We start from the raw sequence: 21,071 nt of genomic DNA, 5'->3' as shown, positions 1-21,071 counted from the left end.
AGGAGCTTGCCAAGAGAGGTTAGAGAAATCATTTAACTCACAGTTTATAAGACACTAGGTCTGTCCAATTCCAAGGGTTCCTGTTTCATCTTAGAAAAATTTGCTGCTGCAGCTACAGCTGCTTCTACAGAACCTAAAAAATCTCATGTGTTATTGGTTACAATGTGACATGCTAGAAGTCTTTCCTCTCTGGACACAGCATTCTTCATGGGATAAAAAATAAGAGGACAGCTTGATTGCCCTTTTTTTAGCCTATAAGGCCCATCTTTGTGAACACTTTTAATCATTAGTTCCTAATGCTTAATTTCTTCCAGTTAGAATGTTAAAATTTCTTCTCTTGGATTCTAAGAACTCTTCTAGGCTTACCTTATAATATTTATCATGTACTAATTAATTTATACATTCTTTACAACTGGACTGCAGTTTAGAAAATTCTTTTGTCTTTGTGTCTCCATTGCCTTCCACACAGTAGGTGCAAGATTAGAGTTTGCTTAAAAATAAATGGAACTGGCTAACTTCACTTAAAATTACATTCTCCAACTCCATCCATTTACCTGCAAATGCCTTAATTTTATTCTCTTTTATTGTTGAGTAATATTCCATTGTGTTTATATACCACATTTTCTTTATGCATTCATCTACTGAAGGACATCTAGGTTGGTTCCACAGTTTATCTATTGTGAATTGTGTAGCTGTGTCCCTGTAGTATGCTGTTTTTAAATCCTTTGGGTATAGACCAAGGAGTGGGATAGCTGGGTCAAATGGTGGTTCCATTCCTAGTTTTCCAGGGAATCTCCATACTGCTTTCCATATTGGCTGCACCAATTTGCAGTCCCACCAGCAATGTATAAGTGTGCCTTTTCCCCCCATATCTTCGCCAACAGTTATTGTTGTTTTTATTCTTAATAGCTGCCATTCTGATGGGAGTGAGATGAAATGTTAGAGTAGTTTTGATTTGCATTTCTCTAATTGCTAGAGATATTGAACATTTTTTTCATATATTTGTTGATTGATCATATATCTTCTTCTAGTGGGGTTGGGAGGAGGAGCCTGGGAGGATTAGATGAACTCTAGATAGGGCAAAGGGGTGAGAGGGGAAGGCAGGGGGCATGGAAATAGGAAAGATGGTGGGATGAGATGAACATCATTACTCTAAGTACATGTATGAAGACACAAATGGTGTGAATACACTTTGTGTACAACCAGAGATATGAAAAATTGTGTTCTATATGTGTAATATGAAGTATAGTGCATTCTGCTGTCATATATAACAAATTAGAATTTTAAAAAGGAGATGTTTCCAACATCTGCAAACAGAATAGTCTTATAAAAAGTCTATCTAGCTCTCTCTTTCTTTCTTTGTTTCCCTCCTTTTCCTTCGCCTTTTCCCCATCCTTTCTCCCTCTTCTGTCTATTTCTCTCTTATTCAATGAACCACCTCAAGAAACTACTGAAAATGATGCTACTATTATAATTATTTTATGAACAGAACACTGAGACTTAGTAAAATATCCTGTCCAAAGTCACCCATTTAATAAGTGGAAAAGTCATTTCTAAGCCTCAGAATATCCATTCCTGCCAGTGTTCTTGGGTGGATATAATCAAAGTATGTTACATGCAGGTATGACTATACCACAGTATACATGTTCTATATAATTAAAATGCACTAATAAAAATTAATCACAGAGTGGAGAAAGTGTCCTTTAAGAGTGATTGGCAGCCAGTTATTCACTTTCAAATATCATTCGAACCTTAGAAAAATCTTTTGTTCATTTGTATTAAGGGAGAAACCATGACACCTCTCTCCATGTCAGTAGTCTCTGACTCAGTGACTGCAATCTATAGGATGCTCAGTAAATTCATAGGAGCCAGGCAGAGAACGTGTATAAACTTTATGCTAGAGATATATAAAGCACAGAGGACAAGGGTGACATTTCCAATATTAATCTCATGTCTCTTGGCTCAAGTTCCAATACAACCCCAGAAATGGAACATAATTGTACTGTTCTGTATGCTTTATGTAATTTAGTTCTCATGACAGTTGTTTGGAGTGAGTATGATAATTATTTCCATTTATGAAAAAGGAAACTTGATCTTGGAAAATGCTAAATTATTTACCCAGGATCAGATAGCTAATAAGTGGCAAAACTGGAATTTAAACTCGGTTTTCTCAGCTCATATTTTTATAAGACAGCTGTGGCTTCAGTGACCCTGTAGGTTCCCCTGATCATGGCTGGAGAAGCATTGCTTAGAGAAACCCAAGTATGCACAGAGCGGTCTGAGCAGGAGTCCCTATTGCAGCCTTGTTTAAGCCAAATGCAATCGTTGCTTCCAAGCGCAGGAGAAGTATCTGAGGAACCCTCTATTGTGTGTTGACATGCTTTCCTCACAGACAATTCTGTGAACCAGATGCCCAACAGGGCAAGATGATGGCTCTTCTTCCTCCATCCCACACCATTCTGATTGCTCTCCTTCTGTGTCTTAAGCACTGGGGACATGGTGGGGCATAAACCACATAAAATCCTCACCCTCACAGAGTTTACAATCAGTATGGACTTAACAGACAATAAACGCAATAAGTAAATTTATTTAGTAATTTACTAAGTTACTAAATAAGTAAGTGATTTAGAGTTATAGGACGTGGCTTGGGGGTTAGGGGCCCTCCCTGGAGGGTGTATTTTGAAATGCAGTGGAAGGTGGCCTCTTTGAGATGTCTTTGGAGTAAATTGGGGATGGGAGTTGGTGGAGGTAGTCTGTATCTCAGCACCAAGAGCTGTATTGTTGATGGGGAAGCAGCATCCTCTACCCATCCTCTCTACCCTTTAAGCAGGTGGAGTGGGCCTTTGAAATGAAGCTTCTGTTCTCAACCAGGATGATTGGATCTCAGGGCAGACAGGACCAGTAACTATGTGAAACCCCAGGTCACTGAGGCTTCTGAAGGAGGCACCAGTGAGTGAGGAGAAGGGTCTCCCTAACACAGGCCTTCGTTGGCTGGGGATGGAGAAGTACCCACACACCCACTCCTTTGGATGCTGGCTCTGTGCTATCTGTAATGGGCCAACTCAGAAAACAGCAGATTTCTGACTGCTCCATGCAGTTTCAGCCTAGCCAAGCCCAGCTGAGTTAACTTCCCAACCCAGAACATGAGGATCCTGCCATAGGAAAGGCCACCTGGAATGCCCTGGAAATGCACTCCCTGCCTAGATGGAAGCCAAAATAGGTGACACTGGGGATGTCACCATGAAAGCCTTAAACACTACAGGTGTGTGGATGTCTGCACATCTGTTTCCTCCTCCTCTCCTGCGCAGGGATAGGATCCCCATCAGCTCAGGGAAGCATGACCCACATGAGCACAACTTACTGGGTCAAGCTGACCCCCTGCTCCAGCACAATGGGCCCGTGGCCCTGTGCCTGACCTGCCTTTCAATTTTATCTAGCCAGACACTCATTCTGCTTTGTTCTTTCCTTCAAGACTCATCCACCCTCTTGCTCTGCATGGTGGAGTGTCTTCAGGAACCTCAATTGTCTTATCACCCACCATAGCTGAATGTTTGTTCTCCATGCAGGGAGGAGAAGACTCATTGTGTAGTGTGGCAAAATCTACATGCATGTCGAAGAGAGAGAAATCTGTGAAAATGTAGATCCAGTGACCTTGGGGCATTTGGAAGGCGCTGTGGCCTAAGCCACATCAGAATCTGCCCTCTGTGCTCCCCAAGAAAAGGGTGGAATATTCGGTGAACCTCTTGGGCACTGGGCAGACCCAGAGACCTTGTTTGGAAGCTTTCCCTGACCTTTTTCCAAGTGACTTACAGGCCACAGCTGAGGTGCACCTGTAGCCAAAGAAGACTATAGCCTCTCGGGGCTGCCCTTCACCTGGGAAGCTGGGCACTCAGGGTACTGGCTGGAAGGGGGACTTCTGGGGTCCTTGACCACTCTTTCCAGGAGATCACAGAGGTGTTTTTATAGCTGCAAACTAAGATGCACCCTGTTTGGTAATCCCTAGTCTCTGGAAAATAGATTTTGGCTTATGTACCTGTGCACCTGAGTTTCTGATCCTTCCTACTCCAGTGCTTCTTTCTGCTTGAGCCCACCCAGTGGATCACAGGTTGCCTCTAAGAATGGGGCTGGCACAAGGGTCTCCCCTATCTGACCTATTCAGAGACCCTCTGCTTCACACCTTGCAGTTTCAGTACTGAAGAATTCCCTTGAGATTGCACCTCCTCCTCATAGATGTAATACCCTCCTCCACTTTAATGGCAGAACCACATTCCAGTGAGAGAAGAACCAGTTTCCCATTGTTGGATAAATGATTCAAGGCTTTCTCTACAGTAATAGTGGTGCAGAGGATATTGTAGTGTGAACCTGTGCACATGAGCATGACCCTTTTAAAAGTCCTACCATTGTTAACTAAAGGAAAACAAAATTATACAGGAAAGGAAAGTTATATTATGTTATAGTGAGCTTAGGTTGACATATATTTTTTTCATAAAGATATCCCACTGTTATAGTGACATTTATAGAAAAAACTAATTCTTGGCTGATTGAATAGTTTTGAAATCTTTCTAGAAAATCAATTGCCCATAAATGTGTAGGTCTATATCTGGAGTCTTTATTCTATTGAATACATGTCTATCCTCTGTCAACAACACTGTCTTGACTACTGAAGTCATGAGATCTGATATAATGGATCTTCAAATGGTGCTATTATTTAAAAAAAAATGTTTGGGTACTCTAAGACCTTAGCATTTCCACATACATTTTTTATTATGGTAAAATACATACAATAAAAAATTTACTTTTTAAATAAAAAATAAATGCAGATTTCTTCCTCCTCATCCATTCTATATTTTTTTCAATATATACTGCCAAAAGATTGTCATTATTTACTTAAGAGATTTTCAAATTCAAGGCATCAAAGAGTTCTGATTGCAACATTCACATGGCTATGCCTGTAGATTCATTGAAAATAGTTAACTTATCATCTCTCTTTATTTTCCAGGTGCCCCATCCTTGGGGATCATTTCCAATTCAGTCATCTCTTGCTTCTTGATGGCAGGTGCTAAGGTCCATGGATTTTCACTAGGATAAGCTTTATGAGCTTCTTTTCAATCTTCTGTGAAAAATGAAACTCTCTACCCTAACAAGTGCAGTATACATAACAATAGGTGTTCCTTAAATATTAATGCATCTCCTTTGGCTCACATGTTGTTATTGAGTGGCCTCCAGGGACTCTACACCTCCTCCAGCTAGGAGGGCCTCATTTTCAGATACTGTGGTTACTGACTGTGAATGTATGGTAGGGAGCAGGAGGGAGAGACATTGATCTGGCTCTACAACTGGAAACTCTTGCCATGGAAATTCAGGAAATAATTATTCAAATTAAAGGAACTGGCAAGATTGGAGGACTCGCTTAGCATTGCTTACCGTAATATAAGCAAAGCAACCCAATAGAAACAAACTTCAAAAACCTCATAAAGCTGTGAGGGTCATCTCAGTCCTCTAGGAATGACCTTGGAAGTCAGCCACACTGCCTGCCCACTCTGATCTGTTTGAAACACTCTACATCCAGAGAAGAGCTGGAAAAAGTGCTAGAAACATCCTCATCACCCTACTCCTGCACAATCACTAATCTATCCTCAGATGCTTTGTTTAAGTACACAAGGAAATCAGATGTGTTCCAGTTTTCTACCAATTACTTGTGACTTCCCTCACTGGGCATTATGTGAGTTCTGTATCTCCCAAGGAAATGCAGGAAAGAGACTTACCTAGAATTGCAAAGTAGTACATCTTGAAAGACACCGAGCAGATCCAGCTCTTTGTGTTTAGATGAGGAAACTGAAGTCTTTGATGACAGCATGACTTGTTCAAGTCACACACATGTTTCTTGTTTTTCTTATCACATTTATATGAAGAGAGGAACTGCATTCATTCCCATATCCCATTCTTTTTTGCTCAAATATAAAAATAGAATTACTGACAAATTGTTGAACGGAGTAGTAATAATATCTCTCTGACAATCCAGAGATTCTTCCTAAAGTTGGTTTGTGTATGGTTCAGTGTATATTTGAAAAGTTAATAACTTATGTGTTATCTCCAGTCAAGAAACAGGGTTAATCTAATTATCCAACAATGACATTAATGTGTAGCCTGGGTGTCATTGGCAGGGACTGCCACCACCAACAGTTTAGAGTTTCCAACAGAGGAGGAGACTTTTATCAGTGACATATGTATTAAGCACTTCACTTAAATCCTAGAAACACATGCTAATAAAAAATGATAATTTGAAATATGATACTTTGTTGTAGGTAATTTTAAAGTTGAAATAGAAAACAGGGATGCAACCATTTTGTTTTGTCTCCAGCATATTCCTAGGGTCTATCTCAGTGGCATGTACTCTTTACCAACTAAATTAATCAATGACTGAAAATTTGTTTTTTACTAAAATAAAAACCTTTAAAGCTACGCAAATCTGTTACTACAAATTCTCCTTTGATTATAATTTCCCCATTGCAATTAAAACCCAACTTCATTTCCCTGCAAATCAATATCTCCAGTAAAAAGAAAAAAATATGAATTTACCCTATGTCCATGGATACATGACATAAAATAATCCTGCCATTCAGAAATCTGTTCTTGAACTCTAAAGAATAAGGCCTTGAAAAATGCTCACAGGTAAAATAGGAAGCATCTAGAGCCGTCTAAGAGGGAACCTTCTGCTTCCACAAATAAAGTCACACATTCACAGGTGCTTCCTGTTTTTTCAGACACCTTGCCCACCTTCTGCACACCAAGTGTGCATTCTGCAAAACGTAAGCCCAACAGGAAACTGCCTGCAAATTCAGGTAGCTTTTCTGACTCTGATGGAGGTCTTGAATATACTTTCACAGAAATGACAGCAAAAACTGTAGTCATTCGGGAAGAAACACGTTTCGAAGAAAAATACCCCAAGGACTAGCAACAAGAGGGTGAGAACACTTTTCTGTGAAAATGCTGTCTCCATTTTACATTTATAAACAGATAAATGTATTTTCTTTAGATATTTAGCTCCTGTGGGTGAAATTAGGAGAACTGACTATGAGTGGGTGATGTTGGTGGTGTTTGTCATTTCTTCTATATGAAGAGGAGGAGGAAAGAGGAAAGGTAGAGTGGGGAGTCAGAAGGAGGCTACGTGACTGGAATAATGTCCCAACTGAGCTCTGGGGGAGAATTACTCTTAACAATTTGTCTGTTTCTGGAAGCTCACAAGCCCCTCCTGAAATTTCACATCCACCCTGAAATAAGCTGGTAGAGCACTGCTTATATTGTGATAATATCATAGCAAGCTTTAACAGAAGTATTCTAGGGGATTTCTCCTTCACATGGTCACAGGTGGACTAGTTGTAATGGAAATGGCAGGGGCTCTGTATTCACTTTCAAAGTAATTCAGGGTAATGAGTACCAAATCATACATAATAGATGTTGGATAATCTTGAGTAATAGATTGATTTTTGGAATAATAAAATTCATAATGGTGAAATTGACAACTTCTAGTATCAGTTTTATTTCAGCTAGCAGCATGTGACTTTATATTTGCTTTGGTTTCATCCATTTTTTTCCAGTCCATATTGTTCCAATTAAGTGAAATTGTGTATGTTTTTGTTTATTAAATTCACTCCTTGATGCTTTTTTTCTGAAATTAATTAATATTCACAAAGTTAACTGGTACAAGAGCTCCATGGTAGAATTATTCTCTTCTAGGATTCAAATATATGTTACTATTCTGGTCAGAAATGGTTTATATAAATCCTAAACAAGATCATCCTTAACAGTGAATTAAGGGAACAATGTTAAGAGGGATGAATGTAATTTTGTTGGTAGAAACAAGATAGAAGCACTTGATCATTCTATATGAAAAATGGAAACATTCTAATTTTTTTTTGTAGTTGTAGATGGACAGAATGCCTTTATTTTATTTATTTTTATATGGTGCTAAGAATCAAACCCAGTGCCTCACACATGCTAGGCAAGTGCTCTGCCACTGAGCTACACAGTCCTAACCCTTTAATTCTTTTTTAAGGAAATTTTACACATATAAGCATTGAAAACATTAATGATTTTGTTTTCAAACTGTAAGATCTGTCCTCATAAGAGTTTATTCTTCTTCCACCTGCCTTGTGTGATTCAGTAACACAGCATATTACTGTGCATAAATATCTGTTGAGGACCCAACATGTACATGCTGTACATTGAGACAAGTCCCATTCCTGAGGAATATACTCATCCTTTTAGGGCACACACATAACACAGTAAAAAGTCACCAAATAACAACAAAGGAGGACTGGAATCTGTCTTGATTCTGTCATTTACTCAGGTTCTCTGAGTTTTAATTTTCTCATTAGTAAAATAAAGGAATTGCATTGGGTATTCTGTGAAACCTCCTCTGGCTTTGAAATGCACTGATTCATAGGCTTCAGTAGACCTGGAATAAAAGAAGCTCATGCTCAGTGGCAGGTGTGTCATTATATGGTTCTGAGAAGTATGAAACTAAAGTGCTATAGCAACTGGGAAAGCTGCTGAGCCTCTTTGGGGCTGAGAGGTTTGGGCTGGGCCTAGAAAACAGAACCTGAGAAGGCAGAGATGAGGGGCAGGAGTTCACAAGGCCAGGGGATGCTAAAGAATGGCTATATCTAGACAGAGCCCCTGTCACACATTTGAGTGCTAAAGAAATCCTGTACCTTGTTTCCTGAAGAGGATAATAATGGTTACTGCAGAAACTGATGATGCAATCAGCACAGTGTCCTTGGAGGAAAGCCACCAAGAGGGACTGAATTTTAAACCTACAGTGCTGGTCAAAACCTTTTTGACTGTTCCGTATAGGGGAGTTCTCTGTTTGTACTGCCTAGTGCACACTTAACTCCTCCCTTCTAAATTGTTGCTTCTTAAGGATGTTCAGAAAATAAGATTTCCTAAAAGAAAACTGTAAAACAGCATATGCTATCATTTGTTGCTAGGCTGGGAAAGGAGTCACTAAAGCTACATCGACACTATCCACCAATAGAGTGAAGCTTCCTACTTTCAGGTGGATCTGCACAGCACCTGCTTTTTGCCCTTTGGCCTCATTCTCTTCTCTCAGTCACTAAGTTCCTGCATGGTCTCTCTTGCCTCCATTAGAACTCAGGTACCATGGCCAGCTATTTCTAGATGTTCATACCAGCTCCTTAAAACCCATCACTTTGTACATCTGCTATATCCTTTGCCATCCAACAGTTCCACTGGTTGTTCTCAATTCTATTTCTAAGCTACTAGGAATTAGAGGAGAAATTTGGAATTTTGTTGAGTGGGTCCTCATGAATTTCTTTGAAACCTCAATGGGACCAAATTAACTTCATAACAAAAAATTATTTGAAAAATATCCCATATTGAAAACAATAATAATTAAATGATGAGTACTTTTAAAATATATACTGACTACAGCAATTGTGTGGAATTTAGACTAAAAAAATTAGAAAGAGAAGATTTATGTTGTTGTTTAGAAATGTTGGCTTATATCAATAATAAAAAGGCAGGCAGACATTTTGTGTGTTATAATTTTGTTTTTGACTTCTCTACACTCATTTTCCCACAACCTGTCCCTGAGGCAGCTGCTCCCACTGCCTGCCCTGGTCACCAGTATTCCGATATTTGACCTTAAAGTTTTTCAGTCATCTGTCATATTATGTTAAAGCAAATGTAAAACATTTCCATTCTTTCTCTGGCTTCCCCAGTTTCTTTTTGATCTTTGGGAATCGTGATCAATAGCATGGACTATGCCAGTTTTCAGTCTTCAGGCCCAACTAATCAAGCCTCTTAGTGTTTCCATTTCTTCCTTTACAAAGTGGTGATAGTACAAGTATATATGCCATAGTATTTGGGGCAGGGGACAGTTAAATGAATACATATGTTGCTTAGAAATAAGTTTGACACAAAGTAAACATTTAAAATGGAGCCATGCTCAATACTTCCATGTTTCTTATTCTACCTATGTCTCTCCCACACCCCATGTCCTAGAAACTGCAAAGTCATCTCTGGTCTACTTTCTTCTTTTTTTATTCCAAATATTGCTTCCTAGTTCTTTCATTAGTTTTCCATTGTAGTATTACAATACTCTCTCCTGGTTGTCCTACCCATAATTCATTCCTACATTCACTAAACATTTACATAAATTCAACTATGTGCCAAGAACTGTTCCCAGTGGGAGCAAATGAGCCTTTGGGAACTTATAATCAAGCAAGGGAAGGTAGACTCGTGAGCAAAGAAAGGTTACACCATTTGCAGATGCTGTGAGAGGGAGTCCCTATAGGGTTCAGTGATGGAACAAGGGAAGAAGTCAGAAATGCCTCTTGATGGAATAAGCAGTGGGAAATGGAAAATTAGCATGGACTCTGGACTCAGACCAACCTTTACCCCAGTTCTAACACTTCTTAGCTCCAGGACCTTAGGAAGTTTGTATATTTATTTCTTGTTTGTATAAAACACCTCAAGCCTAGAGAAAAGTATTTAGAATAAAATGAGTGGCTATGTGCCTGTCATAGAGCTTTGTTAAATATTTACATTTTCTCACAGTTATTTCAGTTTTTTACAAAAAATTAAATGTTAAAGATACAATTTAAGCAAGTTGCATACCTCCTCTCAGCTCAGTTCTTTCCCCTTCCTCCCTTTGTCCAAACGCAACACTATTTTTAATTTTATATGTATCATTCCCATGATGTTTCTACATCTATAATGCATAGATAGCGACAAATAATAAGGAATATGGTTTTGTATTATTAAACTTTATATGAAAGGTATTATGTTTTTTTATATTTTTCATATCTTGCTTTGATCATTCAACATTAGATTGTTGAAGATTATTAGTACTTTCATTTATTTTCAATGTTAATACAGTAAAATATACCATAAAACAGTTATTGCAAAATTTGTCAATTTGTTCTCTTATTAATATTCAATTAAATTGCCTGCTGTATATTGTTATGTTTAACAACACTGCAGAGATGCCCTTGCATGTGTTTCTTTGTACACACAGGACACTTTTCCTAGGAACTACTGTACAGCATCTGTTCTTTTAGCTTCATAAGATAGTGCATAGATACTCCTCAGAACTGCATGACAGTTTCCATTTCTTTATATCTTTGCCCACATGCAATATTTTCATCAATTTCAATTTGATAATCATTAAAAGGGTATATTATTTTAATTTGCATTTTCAAGATGCCCAAGACTTTTCTGGTTTATTATATGGAATAATAAAAAGAAATCTTTCTTTTATTCCTCTCCCTATATCTCCCAGTTTAATCTCTGTTTGTTCAAATCGAACTCCTCTGAGTTTACATTACTTTGGATGCCAGATTAGTCACCATTTTTTTCCTGAGTAAATAAATCTCACAGCAGGTGTTTACATTCTGAGTAACCTCGAAAGATACCTTATTTGCACAAGTGGAATTGATATTGCAGTGCCAACATTAAGGTTTAGGAAGCATCCCTTGATTTTTCCCTCTAATGTATTTCCCTTAAGTTTTTCCACCAGTTGATAACCATGAACACACAAAATACTGCTTATAAAGTTATATGTGGGATATTGCTGCTTGGTTGAGAAAATCAAGTCACTGAAAATCTGAAAAGGATATGCTTTTGGCACTTTTCTACTCTTCTCTATTGGTTAGAGTGTTCTGACACAAACAGGTGTCATAGGACTTGAATTACTTTGATAAAGCTCAACTAAGCATCTAGGTTCTGGAGTTTTTCACAAAAAAAATTATCTTTTCTAGGGTTTTGGTTTTTGTCTTGTGTGTGTGTATGTGTGTGTGTGTGCTATTTCCTCATGAGTCTTCATGCACATTTATTCTGTTTTTTTTGTTGTTGTTCTAATTTATGCATGACAATAGATTGCATTTTGACACATTATATATAAATGGAGTGTAACTTCTCATTCTTCTGGTTGTACATAATGTACAATTACATTGGTCATGTAATCAGATATGAACCTAGGGTCATAATGTCTGATTCATTCAATCATCCTTCCTACCCTCATACCCCCTCCCCTTCCTTTATTCCTCTTTGTCTAATCCAAAGTACCTCTATTCTTCCCTACACCCCCTCCCCATTATGAATTAGCATCCACCTATCAGAAAAAACATCCAACCTTTGGTTCTTTGGGATTGAATTATTTTGCTTAGCATGATATTCTCCAGTAAGCGCCATAATTTTATTCTTATTTAAGGCTGAGTAATATTCCATTGTGTGTGTGTATCACATATTTTTATACATTCATGTGCTGAAAGACACGTAGATTGGTTCCATCATTTAGCAATTGTGCATTGAGTTGCTATAAACATTGATGTGGCTATGTCATTGTAGTATGCTAATTTTAAGTCCTTTGGGTATAAACTGAGTAATGGGATAACTGGGTCAAATGGTGGTACCATTCCAAGTTTTCTGAGGAGTCTTCATACTGCTTTCCATAGTGGATGCACCAATCACAGTCCCATCAGCAGTGTATGAGTGTACCATAGCTTTGATTTGCATTTCTCTCATTGCTAGAGCTGTTAAACATTTTTTCAGATATTTGTTGGTTGTTTGTATTTCTTCTGTCAAGTTTCTGTTCAGTTCCTTTACCCATTTATTGATTAGGTTATTTGTTTATTTTCATGTTCAGTTTTTTGAGTTCCCTATATATCATGGAGATTAATGCTCTATCTGAGGTGCAGGTAGCAAAGATTTTCTCCCATGCTGTAGGCTCTCTCTCTTTATGTTATTGATATTTCCTTGGCTAAGAAGAAGCTTTTAGTTTGAATCCATCCCATTTGTTGATTTCTTGATTTAACTTCTTTTGCTTTAGCAATCTTGTTCAGGAAATCAGTTCCTAAGCTGACATGGTAAAGATTTGGTCCTACTTTTTCTTCTATTAGGCTTAAAGTCTCTGTTCTGATGCCTAAATCTTTGATTCACTTTGAGTTGAGTTTTATGCAGGGTTAGAGAGAGGGGTTTAATTTCACTTTACATATGGATTTCCAGTCTTCCCAGCACCAGGAATGTTTTTGGTGCCTTTGCTTTGTATAAGATAACTGTATTTATGTGGGTTTATCTCTGTGTCTTCTATTCTGTACATTGGTCCACATGTCTGCTTTGGTGCCAATACCATGCCATTTTTGTTACAAGGGCTCTGTAGTATAATTTAACTTCTGGTATTGTGATGTTTCCTGCTTCACTCTTTTTGCTCATGATTTCTTTGGCTATTCTGGGTCTCTTATTTTTGCAAGTGAATTTCATGATTGGCTTTTTCTAATTCTATGAAGAATATCATTGAGATTTTAATAGGATTGCATTAAGTCTATATAATGATTCAGGAGGTAATATGGCCATTTTGACAATGTTAATTGTGCCTATCCAGGAGCATGGGAGATCTTTCCATTGACTAATTTCTTCTTTGGTTTCTTTCTTGAGTGTTCTATAGTTTGCATTGTAGAGGTCATCACCTCTTTTTTTAGATTGATTCCCAGGTATTTTATTTTTTTGAGGCTATTGTTAAAGGAGTAGTTTTTCTAATTTCTCTTTCAGTGGATTAATCACTGATGTATAAGAATGTGTTTGATTTGGGGGTGTTTATTTTATATCCTGCTATTTTGCTGAATTTATTTATGAGTTCTAGAAGTTTTCTGATGGAATTTTCTTGGATCTTCTAAATATAGAATCAAGTTGTCAGAAAATAGTGATAGATTGAGTTCTTCTTTTCCTATTCCTATCCCTTTAGTTTCTTTCTTCTGTGTAATTGTTCAGGCTAGAGTTTCAAGGATGCTAGAATTAGTAAAAGATGACATACTTGTCTTGTTCCAGTTTTTTGAGGAAATGCTTTCAATTTTTCTCCATGTAGAATGATGTTGGTCTTGGGTTTAGCACATATAGCTTTTACAATGTTGAAGTATGTTCCTACCATCCCTAGTTTTTCTAGTGTTTTGAACATGAAGGGGTGCTGTACTTGTCAAATGCCATACAATTGTTGTCCTTGTGTTTTATTTAATGACAAGAACTCACTGAGTTGCTTAGTGCATTGCTAAGTTGCTGAGGCTGGCTTTGAACTCGCAATCCTCCTGCCTTAGCCTCCTGAGCCACTGTAATTACAGATGTGTAACACCACACCTAGCTCAATTCTTGTCTTTAAGTCTATTGATAGGATAAATTGTGTTTATTGATTTCTGTATGTTGAAACAACCTTTCATCCTTGGGATGAACTCCACTTGATCATGGTGGAGTATTGAATATTACTCCACTTGATCATTTTTAAAATATGATTTTGTACTAAATTTGCCAGAATTGTACTGGGAATTTTTGCATGTATGTTCAACAGGAATATTGGCCTGAAGTTTTCTTTCCTTGATATGTCTTTGTCTGGTTTTGATATCACAGTGATACTAGCCTCTTAGAATGAGTTTCAAAGAGTTCTTCCTTCTCTATTTCATGGAATAATTTGAGGAGAATTCGTGTTACTTCTTCTTTGAAGGTCTTATGGAACTCAACTAAGAATCTGTCTGTTCCTGGGCTTTTCTTGATTGGTAGACTTTTGCTGGAGTCTTCTATTTCATTGCTTGAAATTGATCTGTTTAAATTTTCTATGCCTTCCTGATTCAGTCTCTAGAAATTTATTGATATCTTCAAGATTTTCTATTGTATTGGGATGTAAATTTTCAAAATAGTTTCTAATTATCTTGTGTATTTCAGTAGTATCTGTCTTGATATTTCCTTTTTCATTATGCATTTTAGTACTTTGAGATTTCTTTCTCTTTCTCTTCATTAGCTTTGCTAAGAGTTTATCAATTTTTTTTCAAAGAACCAACTTTTTGCTTTGTCAAATTTTTGAATTGTTTCTTTGTTCCTATTTCATTGATTTCAGCTCCGATTTTAATTATTTTCTGTCTTCTACTGCTTTTGGAATTGATTTTTTCTTCTTTTTGATGGCATTGACATATGTAATGTTAGGTTATTTATTTGTTGACTTTCTATTTTTTTAATGAATCAGCTTAATGCAATGAACTTTCCTCTTAGCATTGCCTTCATAGTGTCCCAGAGGTTTTGATATGTTGTATCAGTGTTCTCCTTTACCGCTTAAGTATTTCTTTTATTTCATCCCAGATTTCTTCTGCTAGCCATTTATTTAGTCTACAGGTTAGAGTAGCTTCTATTTTTTTTTTTTTTTTGGTCATTATTTGATATCATTCCATTATGAGTTAACCTAATGCAGGGTAGTATCTCTATTTTTTTGTATTCACTAAGAGTTGCTTTGTGGTATAAGATGATCTGTTTTAGAGAAGGATTCGTGTGCTGCTAAGAAGAAAGTGTATTCACTCACTGATGGATGAAATATTCTTCATATGTCCATTAAGTCTAAATTATTGATTGTATTATTTAGTTCTGTAGTTTCTTTGTTTAGTTTTGGTTTGGAAGATATATCCAGGAGTGAGAGAGGTATGTTAAAGTGACCTAGTATTATTGTATTGTGGTCTATTTGATTCTTTAAATTGAAAAAGGTTTGTTTGAGGTACATAGATGCTCCATTGTTTGGGGCATAAATATTTACAATTGTTATATTTTACTGATGTATAATTCTTTAAAGCAGTATGTAATGTCATTCTTTGTCCCTTCTGAGTAACTCTGGCTTGAAGTCCAATTTATCTGATGTTAGGATGGAAAGTCCTGCTTGTTAGGTGATTTATGTGAATGATTTGTTCTTTCCCATGCTTTTACCCTCAATCTGTGGATGTCTTTGCCTATGACGTGAGTCCTTTAGGTCTTGTTTTTTAATCCAGTCTTCCAGACTATGTCTTTTGATTGTTGGGTTTAGGCCAATAATATTCAAGGTTATTATTGAGATATGATTTGTATACCCAGTAACTTTGGTTCATTTTTGGTTTTTAAATTGACTTAGTTTCTCCTTTGATTGACTTTCCCTTTAGTGTAGTTCTTCCCTTGCTGGGTGTCACTTTTTTTTTCATTTTATCCTTATGAAATATTTTTTTGAGGATGTTCTGTAGTGCAGGCTTTCTAAGTTGTGAATTCTTTTAACTTATGTTTATCATGGAAGGTTTTTATTTTATCTTAAAATCTGAAGCTTAATTTTGCTGAATATAAAATTCTTGGTTGGCATGCATTTTCTTTCAGAGCTTGATATATGTTTTTCTTTTTTTTATTTTTAATTTTTATTGTTGGTTGTTCAAAACATTACATAGTTCTTGATATATCATATTTCACACTTTGATTCAAGTGGGTTATGAACTCCCATTTTTACCCCGTATACAGATTGCAGAATCACATCAGTAACACATCCATTGATTTACATATTGCCATACTAGTGTCTGTTGTATTCTGCTGCCTTTCCTATCCTCTACTATCCCCCCTCCCCTCCCTTCCCCTCCCCTCTTCTCTCTCTACCCCATCTACTGTCATTCATTTCTCCCCCTTGTATTATTTTTCCCTTTCCCCTCACTTCCTCTTGTATGTAATTTTGTATAACCATGAGGGTCTCCTTCCATTTCCATGCAATTTCCCTTCTCTCTCCCTTTCCCTCCCACCTCTCATCCCTGTTTAATGTTAATCTTCTTCTCCTGCTCTTCGTCCCTACTCTGTTCTTAGTTACTCTCCTTATATCAAAGAAGACATTTGGCATTTGTTTTTTAGGGATTGGCTAGCTTCACTTAGCATAATCTGCTCTAATGCCATCCATTTCCCTGTAAATTCTATGATTTTGTCATTTTTTAATGCAGAGTAATACTCCATTGTGTATAAATACCACATTTTTTTTATCCATTCGTGCGTGGAATGTATAAATACTGCTCCTGTCCTGCAATAAACGGCTCCTATTCCTGCTATATCAATCTACACAAGTTGCTCGTCACCCCCCGGTTATTTTGCTGCAGCCGGGCTGCAGCACATTCGTCTATTGAAGGGCATCTAGGTTGGTTCCACAGTCTTGCTATTGTGAATTGTGCTGCTATGAACATGGATGTAGCAGTGTCCCTGTGGCATGCTCTTTTTAGATCTTTAGGGAATAGACCGAGAAGGGGAATAGCTGGGTCAAATGGTGGTTCTATTCCCAGCTTTCCAAGAAATCTCCATACTGCTTTCCAAATTGGCTGCACCAATTTGCAGTCCCACCAGCAATGTACAATTGTACCCTTTTCCCCACATCCTCGCCAGCACTTGTTGTTTGACTTCATAATGGCTGCCAATCTTACTGGAGTGAGATGGTGTCTTAGGGTGATTTGATTTGCATTTCTCTGACTGCTAGAGATGTTGAGCATTTTTTCATGTACTTGTTGATTGATTGTATGTCCTCCTCTGAGAAGTGTCTGTTCAGGTCCTTGGCCCATTTGTTGATTAGGTTATTTGTTATCTTATTGTCTAATTTTTTGAGTTCTTTGTATACTCTGGATATTAGGGCTCTATCTGAAGTGTGAGGAGTAAAGATTTGTTCCCAGGATGTAGGCTCCCGATTTACCTCTCTTATTGTTTCTTTTGCTGAGAAAAAACTTTTTAGTTTGAGTAAGTCCCATTTGTTGATTCTAGTTATTAACTCTTGTGCTATGGGTGTCCTATTGAGGAATTTGGAGCCCGACCCCACAGTATGTAGATCGTAGCCAACTTTTTCTTCTATCAGACGGCGTGTCTCTGATTTGATATCAAGCTCCTTGATCCATTTTGAGTTAACTTTTGTGCATGGCGAGAGAAAGGGATTCAGTTTCATTTTGTTGCATATGGATTTCCAGTTTTCCCAGCACCATTTGTTGAAGATGCTATCCTTCCTCCATTGCATGCTTTTAGCCCCTTTATCAAATATAAGATAGTTATAGTTTTGTGGATTGGTTTCTGTGTCCTCTATTCTGTACCATTGGTCCACCCGCCTGTTTTGGTACCAGTACCATGCTGTTTTTGTTACTATTGCTCTGTAGTATAGTTTGAAATCTGGTATCGCTATACCGCCTGATTCACACTTCCTGCTTAGCATTGTTTTTGCTATTCTGGGTCTTTTATTTTTCCATATGAATTTCATGATTGCTTTCTCTATTTCTACAAGAAATGCCGTTGGGATTTTGATTGACATTGCATTAAACCTATAGAGAACTTTTGGTAATATCGCCATTTTGATGATGTTAGTTCTGCCTATCCATGGACAGGGTATATTTTTCCATGTTCTAAGATCTTCTTCTATTTCTCTCTTTAGGGTTCTGTAGTTTTCATTGTATAAGTCTTTCACCTCTTTTGTTAGGTTGATTCCCAAGTATTTTATTTTTTTTTTTGAGGATATTGTGAATGGAGTGGTTGTCCTCATTTCCATTTCAGAGGATTTGTCGCTGATATACAGGAATGCCTTTGATTTATGCGTGTTGATTTTATATCCTGCCACTGTGCTGAATTCATTTATTAGCTCTAATAGTTTCTTTGTAGACCCTTTTGGGTCTGTTAGGTATAGAATCATGTCATCAGCAAATATTGATAATTTAAGTTCTTCTTTTCCTATTTTTATGCCTTTGATTTCTTTCGTCTGTCTAATTGCTCTGGCCAGTGTTTCGAGAACTATGTTGAACAGAAGTGGTGATAGAGAGCATCCCTGTCTTGTTCCAGATTTTAGAGGGAATGCCTTCAATTTTTCTCCATTCAGAATGATGCTAGCCTGAGGCTTAGCATAGATTGCTTTTACAATATTGAGGTATGTTCCTGTTTTCCCTAGTTTTTCTAGAGTTTTGAACATAAAGGGATGCTGTACTTTGCCGAATGCTTTTTCCGCATCCGTCGAGATGATCATATTGTTCTTGTTTTTAAGTCTATTGATGTGGTGAATAACATTTATTGATTTCCATATATTGAACCAGCCTTGCATCCCGGGGATGAATCCTACTTGATCATGGTGCACAATTTTTCTGATATGTTTTTGTATCCGATTCGCCAGAATTTTATTGAGGATTTTTGCATCTAGGTTCATTAGAGATATTGGTCTGTAGTTTTCTTTCTTTGAAGTGTCTTTGTCTGGTTTAGGAATCAGGGTGATGTTGACCTCGTAGAATGAATTTGGAAGTTCTCCCTCTTTTTCTATTTCCTGAAATAGCTTGAAAAGTATTGGTATTAATTCCTCTTTAAAGGTTTTGTAAAACTCTGCTGTATACCCATCCGGTCCTGGGCTTTTCTTAGTTGGTAGTCTTTTGATGGTTTCTTCTATTTCCTCAATTGTTATTGGTCTGTTTAGGTTGTCTATATCCTCCTGACTCAATCTGGGCAGATCATATGACTTAAAAAATTTATTGATGCCTTCACTATCTTCTATTTTATTGGAGTATAAGGATTCAAAATAATTTCTGATTATCTTCTGTATTTCTGAAGTGTCTGTTGTGATATTGCCTTTTTCATCCCGTATGCTAGTAATTTGAGTTCTCTCTCTACTTCTCTTCGTAAGCATGGCTAAGGGTCTGTCGATTTTATTTATTTTTTCAAAGAACCAACTTTTAGTTTTGTCAATTTTTTCAATTGTTTCTTTTGTTTCGATTTCATTAATTTCAGCTCTGATTTTAATTATTTCTTGCCTTCTATTTCTTTTGCTATTGTTTTGCTCTTCTTTTTCTAGGATTTTGAGATGAAGTATGAGATCATTTATTTGTTGTTTTTTTTTCTTTTTTTAAGGAATGAACTCCAAGCAATGAATTTTCCTCTTAGAACTGCTTTCAATGTGTCCCACAGATTCCGATATGTTGTGTCTGTGTTTTCATTTATCTCTAAGAATTTTTGAACTTCCTCCTTGATGTCTTCTATAACCCATTGATCATTCAGTAACCTATTGTTCATTCTCCAAGTGATGCATGATTTTTCCTTCCTTCTTTTATCGTTGATTTTCAGTTTCATTCCATTATGATCAGATAGGATGCATGGTATTATCTCTACTCCTTTATATTGTCTAAGAGTTGCCCTGTGACATAATATATGATCTATTTTTGAGAAGGATCCATGTGCTGCTGAGAAAAAAGTGTAACTGCTTGATGTTGGGTGGTATTTTCTATATATGTCAATTAAGTCTAGGTTATTAATTGTGTTATTGAGTTCTATAGTTTCCTTATTCAACTTTTGTTTGGAAGATCTGTCCAGTGGTGAGAGAGGTGTGTTGAAGTCTCCCATGATTATTGTATGGTGGTCTATTAGACTCTTGAACTTGAGAAGAGTTTGTTTGATGAACATAGCTGCACCATTGTTTGGGGCATATATATTTATGATTGTTATGTCTTGTTGGTGTATGGTTCCCTTGAGCAGTATGTAGTGTCCCTCTTTATCCCTTTTGATTAACTTTGGCTTGAAATCTATTTTATTTGATATGAGTATGGACACTCCTGCTTGTTTCCGAAGTCCATATGAGTGATATGATTTTTCCCAACCTTTCACCTTCAGTCTATGTATGTCTTTTCCTATCAAATGCATCTCCTGTAGGCAGCATATTGTTGGGTCTTGTTTTGTGATCCATTCTACTAGCCTGTGTCTCTTAATTGGTGAGTTTAAGCCATTAACATTTAAAGTTATTATTGAGATATGGGTTGTTCTTCCAGCCATATTTGTTTATTTATGTTACTAAACATGGTTTGTTTTCCTCTTTGATTATTTTACCCCCTTTACTGTCCTACCTCCCACTGTTGGTTTTCATTGTTATTTTCCATTTCCTCTTCCTGTAATGTTTTGCTGAGGATATTTTGAAGAGATGGTTTTCTAGCTGCAAATTCTTTTAACTTTTGTTTATCGTGGAAGGTTTTAATTTCATCTTCCATCCTGAAGCTTAATTTCACTGGATACACAATTCTTGGTTGGAACCCCTTTTCTTTCAGTGTTTGAAATGTTATTCCAGGATCTTCTAGCTTTCAGAGTCTATGTTGAAAGATCAGCTGTTATCCTGATTGGTTTACCCCTAAATGTAATCTGCTTCCTTTCTCTTGTAGCTTTTAAAATTCTCTCCTTATTCTGTATGTTCGGCATCTTCATTATAATGTGTCTAGGTGTGGATCTCTTATGATTTTGCACATTCGGTGTCCTGTAGG

General features: G+C 37.0%; 1 long non-coding RNA gene across 1 annotated transcript in view; it reads left to right on the top strand.

Moving 5' to 3' along the window:
* Positions 1–6,854: 6,854 nt before the first annotated feature.
* Positions 6,855–21,071, top strand: part of LOC114083984 (uncharacterized) — a 63,236-nt gene continuing 49,019 nt past the window's right edge. The window contains exon 1 of the long non-coding RNA XR_003581247.2: positions 6,855–6,965. This is a non-coding gene — a long non-coding RNA (uncharacterized lncRNA). The remainder of the gene's footprint in view (positions 6,966–21,071) is intronic.

This window comes from Marmota flaviventris, chromosome 3 (assembly GCF_047511675.1).
Source record: "Marmota flaviventris isolate mMarFla1 chromosome 3, mMarFla1.hap1, whole genome shotgun sequence".
NCBI lineage: Eukaryota > Metazoa > Chordata > Mammalia > Rodentia > Sciuridae > Marmota > Marmota flaviventris.
The sequence above is the reverse complement of the archived record's forward strand: the minus strand, read 5'-3'. Positions and strand labels throughout refer to the sequence as shown.